The sequence below is a fragment of the Helianthus annuus genome, chromosome 17, assembly GCF_002127325.2.
Source record: "Helianthus annuus cultivar XRQ/B chromosome 17, HanXRQr2.0-SUNRISE, whole genome shotgun sequence".
NCBI classification, from domain to species: domain Eukaryota; kingdom Viridiplantae; phylum Streptophyta; class Magnoliopsida; order Asterales; family Asteraceae; genus Helianthus; species Helianthus annuus.
The window spans coordinates 108,390,912-108,400,933 of NC_035449.2; the positions used below are offsets into that span (position 1 = coordinate 108,390,912).

The 10,022-nt window shown below is 38.7% G+C and overlaps 2 long non-coding RNA genes across 2 annotated transcripts; both read right to left on the reverse strand.

Annotated features, from left to right (window-relative positions):
- Positions 1-791: 791 nt before the first annotated feature.
- On the reverse strand, positions 792-3,512 carry LOC110922269. Its single transcript, XR_004885988.1, has 3 exons — positions 2,633-3,512; positions 1,724-1,812; positions 792-847 (listed from the first exon to the last, which is right to left on the reverse strand). It is a non-coding gene; the product is annotated as an uncharacterized LOC110922269 (long non-coding RNA).
- Positions 3,513-6,916: 3,404 nt separating this feature from the next.
- LOC118489050 lies at positions 6,917-9,634 on the reverse strand. Its single transcript, XR_004885989.1, has 3 exons — positions 8,756-9,634; positions 7,849-7,937; positions 6,917-6,972 (listed from the first exon to the last, which is right to left on the reverse strand). It is a non-coding gene; the product is annotated as an uncharacterized LOC118489050 (long non-coding RNA).
- Between the last annotated feature and the right edge of the window lie 388 nt (positions 9,635-10,022).

Here is a 10,022-nt window from a genome sequence, read left to right on the forward strand (position 1 = left end):
ATTAAACTGGGATTCATTGCTAGTATTTCTTGCTGATAAAACTTTTTAAAACGTGTTTTAGGTAACAAAATGTGAAAGCCAAATAGAAGCCATCTAGAGAGCACTGAAGGCTTGGAAAAGTGGCTATCAAAGTTACCTAAATCAAGAAGAAGTTTTATTTCACTAAATTAGGGTTTTTCCCACGTATTTACTATTTATAAATGTTTAGTGTTTTACTCTGTTAAACTATTTCTTAACTACGGTCCTGATGAAATTTCTGCTGCCAAATTAACAAACACCGATACCACCAGCTCTGCGTACTCGTGGCTGCCCGCTCCCGGGGCAGGGGTCGGGGGTTACGACAGTTTGTTTATGTTTAAGTTGAAGTTTTTACATGACTTTTAGTTTGAAATAGCCTACTTTTGATTGGAGTTGTGTTTTGCAGGTCTAACGGAGTTTAAGGAGCTATCGGGAGCTATACAGAGCACCGGGAAGGAAATCGGGTCAACTGGGAGTGAAAAATGGCGAAAACAGAAAACAGGAGATAGGAGCATCATCGCCGATACCCTCCTGGGCCGTCGGAGACGCCATCTGGTATGTTTCGTCGGGAGACAAGTGCATAGACATGAGTTTTAGCCGTAGGAGAAAACCCAAACAAACATGCACCATCACCGATGTCACACCCCGACTGCGTTAAAACAACAAAACTGTCACACCCCGAAATATCAGAGCTGGCGTGACTGGACCGGTATCTTCATTGCACAGCGGAAGCAAATAAGCTAAGACTTCTCGAAAATGAACGCCTCTAAGTACTCGAATTCCCATTGGTTCTCCTATTCCAACCGTTCCATAGTTTTGAAAATGCAACCTGAGAAAGAAACATGCGAAAAATCAACATAAAGTTGAGCGAGTTCATAGTTTGTTTTGAAAAGATTTAATATAAATCTTTTAGATAACCGGTTTTAAAGTTTTTGAGAAAATATAGAAAAATCATTTTCTCGGCATAATATATGAAAAACTGTGAGTCTAGCCCACGAGAGTCTTTGTGCATTGCACGAGAGAGAAAGGGCCGAGCCCAAACGAACCTTTGTAAGCAGGATCAGCGCGTCCTCTTACTTGGGTATAATTTGAAAAGCGTTACCAAAGTTTGTAAATCCATGTATTTGTGAGTTTCCATCAAATGAATCTTATGAATATAGGAAAGTTTTAATGTTGTAAATGGGTATGCAAAGCGTCTATGAACAGGTTGATCGTTAATGTTTCGCGAGGACATTAACGTATGCGGCGACATAGGAAGTACTCAACCTGTGTAGACGGTTTTTAGTGTCGAATCACCTCGACTGTGTCGAATCACCTCGACTGTGTGAATCACTTCCACTGTGTCGAATAACCTCGACTGTGTCAAATCACCTCGACTGTGTCGAATAACCTCGACTGTGTCGAATCCCCTCGACTGTGTCGAATCACCTCGACTGTGTCGAATCACCTCGACTGTGTCGCCCGTACCCATTAGAAAATCATGCACGTTTCGTAATATGCAAATCAAATTTGTAAAACCGGTATGTTTGATCGAACCCATTCGTAAACCATTTAAGTCCCTTGAAATTCATTCGCAACACGGTTTATAAATATGAGTTATCGTTCATCGAAAAGTTGTTTATTTTTGCAAAACTTGCATGTCTTTCCACCCCCGAAAACATTTATAAAAATGTAAAACAGTAAAAAGTGGGGGTTATGAACTCACCTTGACATTCTTGTGCAAAGCTAGCCTAGCGTGATTTCCATAGTGTTGTTCCATGAACGTGTATTAGCTAGCGTGCAACTACGACATTCCTACGAAGGAATACTTATAAGTTTCTACTTAAGACAACGTAGATAAACTACGTGTCCGAGCTCTACCGAGTCGCTAACAAAACGACTCTACAAAGGAAGGTGTAGATGAATAATGGTACGTATTCGAAATGTCGTATATGAAACGGTAACATACCGTTGTATTTTTCGTAGGTTGGAAATAAATAAATATATATACATATACATATATTCGAAAACGTGACGTTTAAAACGAATATAAATAATTATATTCACTTTACAAGAATTCAGATTCTAAACGTCTAAAAGAAATGTAAATAATTATATTAATAATATACGACTTCCGAATATTAAACGTTTGAAATAAATAGAAACTTCGTACGTATTTTATGAAATTTTTCCAAATAATTTGAATTATCGCCGTTTTGAAATAGATATAATAATTATATTTATCTCAAATAAAATATCGGTTTTTCGTTAACTTGTAACGTCGTAAAAATAAAATTGTATTTTTTTATTTAGTCTATTAGAAAGACTCGGATTTCAACAAGTGCCGTTTAACAATATAATTATGTTTTGGTTTCGGATTTTTACAAAAATCGGACAGAGTTTCCTCTGTTTTTTTTTTTAATAACCCGACAATAAAAAGTCGTCGTATTTTCTTTTCAACACTCAACCAAAAAAAATCAACAAACAAGATATATATAACTTTTCGCAAATTTTGCAAGAATCGTAGATAAATCACTAATGTATAAACTTTTGACCGGTCGAGCTCGATTCGCGTAGTATAAAAAAAACTAGAAACTATAACGATCTATACTAATTTCGTGTCGGTAAACTTTACCGGGTCTGGTTTCGACCCCGATTGACCGTATGTTGACCCAAGTTGACTCTGGTGTTGACCGAGTCAACCGGGTTTGACCCGAAACCCCGATTCTGACCATGGTTAACTGTTGAGTCGAACTGACCGTGCAACAAACCCGAATCCTAAACTTGTGAACCTGAACCGTACTGATGTTGACTATTTGTCCACTGTTGACCCGCTAAATCCTGAACCCGAATATCAGATCTGAGATAGAAGTAACTCTTAGTCATAATGACACTCGGGGCCATGGTAAAACCTGAACCGAAGCTGGAATTATTATAACCCGACTCTAGAATAACCATCACCCCAACTGACCGCCGCTGCCATCATCATCTTCGTAATGCCTGAAACACCGAATACTTGCTGGAGAAACATAGATTCTGAATGAAAAAATGATGATTTACAAACTTACCGGAGAAAACCTCGGACCCAGTCTATTGTGAGGAACAACTCCCCCACCGACGTTGTTCTTGGCGTCGTCGGAGACGGCACCTTCGCTGCTGCTGTCGTTTGTCATGCGCCGCCACCAAAATCGTGGTGGTCGGTCGTCCGCGTAACCGAGAGAGAGAGAGAGAGAGATGAGCGAGAGTGAGGTGTTTGTGTGTGTGACCGGAAGAACGAAGATCGGAGGGGGGGGGGGGTCTCGGCTTCTGATTAACCGCCAGTGAAAGAACAGAGGTTGCAGGTTCTTGTTGTGGGTGTGGTTATGAATTTGTAGATATAATTAAGATGGGTTTTGTGTATGTTGAGGGATCTTCCTAGTTGCAGACAAAAGAAATGATAAGATGGATAAGGTTTTCTTCAAAGAGATGAAGGCAGAGGAGTTTGGAAGGGAATTTAGATGGGGTGTCGGCTACAAAATGGAGAGATAGGGTTTTGACTTCTAATTTATAGTTAGGTTAAGATTAGTGGGCTTTGGGCTTGGGCCCGAGGCCCACAAGCCCAATCTCGCGTGTTTTAAGTGGCCCGTAATTTCTACAAGACCCGTTTTCGAATCCCGAACATCGTAATATGTCATATAATAAAGTTTTGGAGTCAAACACTAAAAAAAATTATGTCGTTTATTGTTATTAGACTCGTTTGCGCTTTCGTTCGTCAATCACGGTCATAGTCGCGTTTTTCGATCGTTATGCGTTTTGTGACAAACGGAAGCAAAATCAATTCACAAAACTAAATTCATAACTATAAAATATTCGTAGAAAGTACGTATTTGTCTGTCCTGTCAGCGTTTTGTACGGTATCCAATTCGTTATCGTTTATCGCTACGCAGTTTTCTCCGCAGATTATCATTCGCGTAACGTAAAGTCGGATAGGCGTCCCTAGGCATTCCAATAGCCTAATTAAGTTGATTTGTGCCTTAAACACTACTTATTATCGCCTTACACGTTTGTTAATCGCGTAATTAGAAGCCGTTAATTACCGGTTGTCACATTCTCCCCCTGTTGCAGAAATTTCGTCCTCGAAATTTAGTCTATGTTATCTCCTCAATGTTGTGTTGTTTCGCAGGTAAGTCCAAATAATAACAAGTGAAAGACCGCACAATCGAATCAGGACTTATTCGGATTACTTGAGTGTAAAGACATTTTGCATCAATAAGAACCCAATGGTTCAACTGAGTTTGTTCCAGAAATCGCCGTCAAGTGAACGAAGTGTTGTGATACTATCACCAATATGACTATGTTTACGGGGTCAATAAAAGAGGAATTTCGACCAAGAGAAATCCAAATGAACGTTCACAATATGCAAATCAATTTTGAAACAATAGAGTTCACTACCAACGGAAACTTGCGTTGGTTGTATAAATGAAACTCGGATTCAATAAACTCAAATAAATAGAATCATGAAAATGATTTATCAGCTATCGAACCATTGAATGAATAAAATCAACGTGTTGCAAGGATACACCGAAATGAAAATACAACAGAAACAGGTGTATCATCGTCTTAATACATAGTTGAATTAAGACTACTTAAATGATATGTCAAACGAAAAGAATATATAGCTTCGCATGAGACGGCTGATCGTGATTAGCACAAGCTACAAGTTTATACCGACGCCACAAGGTGTCGTAGTGGATGAAATAACTCGATGATAGCGGTGATCGAACAAGTATCACCGTGTATTGCATGAAACGCTCGATCATGATTAGCCCAAGCTACAAGTTTATACTGACACCACAAGGTGTCAAAGTGAATAAAACAACTCAATAATAGCGGTGATCGAACAAGTATCACCGTGTATTGCATGAAACGCTCGATCATGATTAGCCCAAGCTACAAGTTTATACTGACACCACAAGGTGTCAAAGTGAATAAAACAACTCAATAATAACGGTGATCGAACAAGTATCACCGTGTTTTAAATCAAATGAAGGCTCAACGAAATAAATGTGGGTGTTCCAAACAAATCCCATAGGATTTTCAATTGAAAATGAAACAAATAAATAATGTTTTTCGATCGAAAATGGAAGAGCAATAAATATCACAAAATGTTCGATCGATGCTGAAAGAATCGTTAAGAGGTACACTGAAATATTTAACACGAACTTGTGTACCATCATCTTAACACACAATTGCATTAAGACTGATTTAATACAATAAATCGAACAAACGGATTTAATATCAATAATCAAATAAATAAGCAATTAAATCCGTACATGATGTGTGCAAACGAGATTAGCGCAAGCTTCAAATATGTGAGACGCCACCACAAGGTGATCGTGATCAAAGAAACGACTCAATGAAGTCGAAGACCAAACAAGCATGTTATGGTTCAAAGCAAATGAAGTGCTTGTTGGGATTATGTAGAATATGATGACTTCAATTCATCATATTAGACCTTGAATTGAATATATATCATGAGCAAGTTCAAACAATTGAACTTGGTTTAGTCACATTTCAACAATGAATGCACGTATCGATACGAAATTTCAACATGGTTACAACGAAAAACCATGTATGTAGCTTGAAAAGGAAAAGAGATCCAACAAGTTTCATTGACTCGATATCAAGGAGTCAACGCTTTACAACAATGCAATCGTCCAAATCACAATGCAATAATCAACGTAGAGAAACAATATTGAACGTTGATAAAGCAACAATTTCGAGTGAAGTCACATGCGTAACAAACGACGCATGTATAAATATGAATTCATCAAGAATGAAACAAATGAGCATTCACTATTACAAAAGAAAATTTTTGTGATGCAATGATCATTAGGGGGAGTAGAAGTATGAAAGTCTACTCACTATATGCAAAAAGTCGAAATTTCAACAAAAGGGATTTAACGACTTTACCTGAAATATCGTGTGATGACCGGTTGTTAGATGACATTTCCATGGAATGTCGAACATAGCATAGTCGCTATTAATGAAGTAGGGAGAATGCGAAGACATGTGACTTCCTTTGCAGCGCCAATAATTGTGAGTCTCATTAGGCTAAGCATCGACTGTTGTGAAATCTTGTTTTAACATACCTCAGCATGATTCGTGTCATTTACAGGATCACGTGGCAAAGTATTGCACTTCGGTTGTTGTTCTTCCGCTGACGAGATTAGCATCGTTGTTGCCATGCCCAATTATATTTTCAAAGGCCTTGCATCGAGAGTCGTGTGGGATATACTCTGGCGTCCGCTGACGTATAGTTTAAGTTTCACGTATATTCGCGCACTAGCGTTTCGTTCCGCGTAGAATGTGATGTGCTCCGACATCCGTTGACGTATAGTTTGAGTTTCAGGTATCATCGTGCACTAGCGTTTTGTTCCACGTAGGTTACCTGCTCGGGTAAGTGAAATAGCATAGACGACATAATATAATGGCGTTTGCTCGAGTTGTTAGTCACGGTTTCTAAGTGAGGACCTTTAATGAGTTTCGACATAAGTTTCCAAGGGTCCTAAATGCATGTTATTCAAAACTCTCAAAGTTTTGCTCAATGTATAAATTTGTTTCATGAACCGTGTATCAACACAACACGTGTGTATGTTTAAAACCAAAATTGTGAACTCATTGTTTTTGGCAACGGTTGGAACCCATATTCGAGTCTTAGGCGTTCTGTTTATGTTCAATTCTTGATATCTAAGTCCCCAGTGGATAGTGAGGTTAAAGCCTAGGTATCTCTATAGAAACCTAATTCGCTGAAACCTATAGCTCTGATACCAATCTGTCACACCCCGAAATATCAGAGCTGGCGTGACTGGACCGGTATCTTCATTGCACAGCGGAAGCAAATAAGCTAAGACTTCTCGAAAATGAACGCCTCTAAGTACTCGAATTCCCATTGGTTCTCCTATTCCAACCGTTCCATAGTTTTGAAAATGCAACCTGAGAAAGAAACATGCGAAAAATCAACATAAAGTTGAGCGAGTTCATAGTTTGTTTTGAAAAGATTTAATATAAATCTTTTAGATAACCGGTTTTAAAGTTTTTGAGAAAATATAGAAAAATCATTTTCTCGGCATAATATATGAAAAACTGTGAGTCTAGCCCACGAGAGTCTTTGTGCATTGCACGAGAGAGAAAGGGCCGAGCCCAAACGAACCTTTGTAAGCAGGATCAGCGCGTCCTCTTACTTGGGTATAATTTGAAAAGCGTTACCAAAGTTTGTAAATCCATGTATTTGTGAGTTTCCATCAAATGAATCTTATGAATATAGGAAAGTTTTAATGTTGTAAATGGGTATGCAAAGCGTCTATGAACAGGTTGATCGTTAATGTTTCGCGAGGACATTAACGTATGCGGCGACATAGGAAGTACTCAACCTGTGTAGACGGTTTTTAGTGTCGAATCACCTCGACTGTGTCGAATCACCTCGACTGTGTGAATCACTTCCACTGTGTCGAATAACCTCGACTGTGTCAAATCACCTCGACTGTGTCGAATAACCTCGACTGTGTCGAATCCCCTCGACTGTGTCGAATCACCTCGACTGTGTCGAATCACCTCGACTGTGTCGCCCGTACCCATTAGAAAATCATGCACGTTTCGTAATATGCAAATCAAATTTGTAAAACCGGTATGTTTGATCGAACCCATTCGTAAACCATTTAAGTCCCTTGAAATTCATTCGCAACACGGTTTATAAATATGAGTTATCGTTCATCGAAAAGTTGTTTATTTTTGCAAAACTTGCATGTCTTTCCACCCCCGAAAACATTTATAAAAATGTAAAACAGTAAAAAGTGGGGGTTATGAACTCACCTTGACATTCTTGTGCAAAGCTAGCCTAGCGTGATTTCCATAGTGTTGTTCCATGAACGTGTATTAGCTAGCGTGCAACTACGACATTCCTACGAAGGAATACTTATAAGTTTCTACTTAAGACAACGTAGATAAACTACGTGTCCGAGCTCTACCGAGTCGCTAACAAAACGACTCTACAAAGGAAGGTGTAGATGAATAATGGTACGTATTCGAAATGTCGTATATGAAACGGTAACATACCGTTGTATTTTTCGTAGGTTGGAAATAAATAAATATATATACATATACATATATTCGAAAACGTGACGTTTAAAACGAATATAAATAATTATATTCACTTTACAAGAATTCAGATTCTAAACGTCTGAAAGAAATGTAAATAATTATATTAATAATATACGACTTCCGAATATTAAACGTTTGAAATAAATAGAAACTTCGTACGTATTTTATGAAATTTTTCCAAATAATTTGAATTATCGCCGTTTTGAAATAGATATAATAATTATATTTATCTCAAATAAAATATCGTTTTTTCGTTAACTTGTAACGTCGTAAAAATAAAATTGTATTTTTTTATTTAGTCTATTAGAAAGACTCGGATTTCAACAAGTGCCGTTTAACAATATAATTATGTTTTGGGTTCGGATTTTTACAAAAATCGGACAGAGTTTCCTCTGTTTTTTTTTTAATAACCCGACAATAAAAAGTCGTCGTATTTTCTTTTCAACACTCAACCAAAAAAAATCAACAAACAAGATATATATAACTTTTCGCAAATTTTGCAAGAATCGTAGATAAATCACTAATGTATAAACTTTTGACCGGTCGAGCTCGATTCGCGTAGTATAAAAAAACTAGAAACTATAACGATCTATACTAATTTCGTGTCGGTAAACTTTACCGGGTCTGGTTTCGACCCCGATTGACCGTATGTTGACCCAAGTTGACTCTGGTGTTGACCGAGTCAACCGGGTTTGACCCGAAACCCCGATTCTGACCATGGTTAACTGTTGAGTCGAACTGACCGTGCAACAAACCCGAATCCTAAACTTGTGAACCTGAACCGTACTGATGTTGACTATTTGTCCACTGTTGACCCGCTAAATCCTGAACCCGAATATCAGATCTGAGATAGAAGTAACTCTTAGTCATAATGACACTCGGGGCCATGGTAAAACCTGAACCGAAGCTGGAATTATTATAACCCGACTCTAGAATAACCATCACCCCAACTGACCGCCGCTGCCATCATCATCTTCGTAATGCCTGAAACACCGAATACTTGCTGGAGAAACATAGATTCTGAATGAAAAAATGATGATTTACAAACTTACCGGAGAAAACCTCGGACCCAGTCTATTGTGAGGAACAACTCCCCCACCGACGTCGTTCTTGGCGTCGTCGGAGACGGCACCTTCGCTGCTGCTGTCGTTTGTCATGCGCCGCCACCAAAATCGTGGTGGTCGGTCGTCCGCGTAACCGAGAGAGAGAGAGAGAGAGATGAGCGAGAGTGAGGTGTTTGTGTGTGTGACCGGAAGAACGAAGATCGGAGGGGGGGGGGGTCTCGGCTTCTGATTAACCGCCAGTGAAAGAACAGAGGTTGCAGGTTCTTGTTGTGGGTGTGGTTATGAATTTGTAGATATAATTAAGATGGGTTTTGTGTATGTTGAGGGATCTTCCTAGTTGCAGACAAAAGAAATGATAAGATGGATAAGGTTTTCTTCAAAGAGATGAAGGCAGAGGAGTTTGGAAGGGAATTTAGATGGGGTGTCGGCTACAAAATGGAGAGATAGGGTTTTGACTTCTAATTTATAGTTAGGTTAAGATTAGTGGGCTTTGGGCTTGGGCCCGAGGCCCACAAGCCCAATCTCGCGTGTTTTAAGTGGCCCGTAATTTCTACAAGACCCGTTTTCGAATCCCGAACATCGTAATATGTCATATAATAAAGTTTTGGAGTCAAACACTAAAAAAAATTATGTCGTTTATTGTTATTAGACTCGTTTGCGCTTTCGTTCGTCAATCACGGTCATAGTCGCGTTTTTCGATCGTTATGCGTTTTGTGACAAACGGAAGCAAAATCAATTCACAAAACTAAATTCATAACTATAAAATATTCGTAGAAAGTACGTATTTGTCTGTCCTGTCAGCGTTTTGTACGGTATCCAATT